Below are 2,084 nucleotides of genomic sequence, written 5' to 3' on the forward strand. Positions count from 1 at the left end.
GGTTCTGTGTTTGGGACTGGGGTCCTGGATGACTTCATGGCTGTGGCATGCTTGGTGCCTGGGAAAGTTTCTGTGCAAAGGCATAGGATGCCTGGTTGCTATGGTAATGCCCTCCATTATAGAGTCTTATCAGCTTGGGCCTTAATCTTAGGCACAAAACTCCTAGGAACACAGGAACTTGCTTACTTGATACAGTGTTTCACCAAGCTCCAGTGCCCTTGGAGCTGCCCGCCTAACCTTAACTTCAGACAATGGACCTTCTTGAGAACTGCACAAAGCTCTTAGCATTGCACATTGTAACTATGAAATGTAACTGCAGAATAAGCAACCTTACTGCTACTCTAAACAATAATGTGGTTATTGGTACTAATGACCTAATGTGACCTATTATTATAAATCAACGTGACCACTTGGACAAAGAGCCACTCTACCACCTTCCCTGACTCTGCACCTTGTCTCTGTCTACTCTTTATTATTATTGTTATTATTATTTTACTTATTTTTTTTATTGGTTGCTCCAAACATTCCAAAGCTCTTGACATATCATATTTCATACATTAGATTCAAGTGGGTTATGAACTCCCATTTTTACCCCAAATACAGATTGCAGAATCACATTGGTTACACATCCACATTTTTACATAATGCCCTATTAGTAACTGTTGTATTCTGCTACCTTTCCTATCCTCTACTATCCCCCCTCCCCTCCCCTCCCATCTTCTCACCCTACCCCATCTACTGTAATTCATTTCTCTCCTTGTTTATTTTCCCATTCCCCTCACAACCTCTTATATGTAATTTTGTATAACAATGAGTGTCTCCCTCCATTACCATGCAGTTTCCCTTTTCTCTCCCTTTCCCTCCCACCTCAAGTATCTGTTTAATGTTAATCCTTTCTTCCTGCTCTTCCTCCCTGCTCTGTTCTTAATTGCTCTCATTATATCAAAGAAGACATTTGGTATTTGTTTTTTAGGGATTGGCTAGCTTCACTAAGCATAATCTGCTCTAGTGCCATCCATTTCCCTGGAAATTCCATGATTTTGTCATTTTTCAGTGCTGCGTAATACTCCATGGTGTATAAATGCCACATTTGTTTTATCCATTCATCTATTGAAGGGCATCTGGGTTGGTTCCACAGTCTAGCAATTGTGAATTGTGCTGCTATGAACATCAATGTGGCAGCCTCCCTGTAGTACGCTCTTTTAAGGTCTTCAGGGAATAGTCCGAGAAGGGGACTAGCTGGGTCAAATGGTGGTTCCATTCCCAGCTTTCCCAGGAATCTCCATACTGCTTTCCAAATTGGCCGCACCAGTTTGCAGTCCCACCAGCAATGTACAAGAGTACCCTTTTCCCCACATCCTCGCCAGCACTTGTTGTTGTTTGACTTCATAATGGCTGCCAATCTTACTGGAGTGAGATGGTATCTTAGGGTGGTTTTGATTTGCATTTCTCTGACAGCTAGAGATGGTGAGCATTTTTTCATGTACTTGTTGATTGACTGTATGTCCTCCTCTGAGAAGTGTCTATTCAGGTCCTTGGCCCATTTGTTGATTGGGTTATTTGTTATCTTATTGTCTAATTTTTTGAGTGCTTTGTATACTCTGGATATTAGGGCTCTATCTGAAGTGTGAGGAATAAAAATTTGTTCCCATGATGTAGGCTCCCTATTTACCTCTCTTATTGTTTCTCTTGCTGAGAAAAAACTTTTCAGTTTAAGTAAGTCCCATTTGTTCATTCTTGTTATTAACTTTTGTGCTATGGGTGTCCTATTAAGGAATTTGGAGCCCGACCCAACAATATGTAGATCGGAGCCAACTTTTTCTTCTATCAGACGCAGAGTCTCTAATTTGATATCAAGCTCCTTGATCCACTTTGAGTTAACTTTTGTGCATGGCGAGAGGAGGGGATTCAGTTTCATTTTGTTGCATATGGATTTCCAGTTTTCCCAGCACCATTTGTTGAAGATGCTATCCTTCCTCCATTGCATGCTTTTAGCCCCTTTATCAAATATAAGATAGTTGTAGTTTTGTGGATTGGTTTCTGTGTCCTCTATTCTGTACCATTGGTCCACCCTCCTGTTTTGG

The sequence above is a fragment of the Marmota monax genome, unplaced genomic scaffold (assembly GCF_021218885.2).
Source record: "Marmota monax isolate L192 unplaced genomic scaffold, Marmota_monax_Labrador192_F-V1.1 WCK01_AAM20220418_F8-fsc01325, whole genome shotgun sequence".
Lineage (NCBI taxonomy): Eukaryota > Metazoa > Chordata > Mammalia > Rodentia > Sciuridae > Marmota > Marmota monax.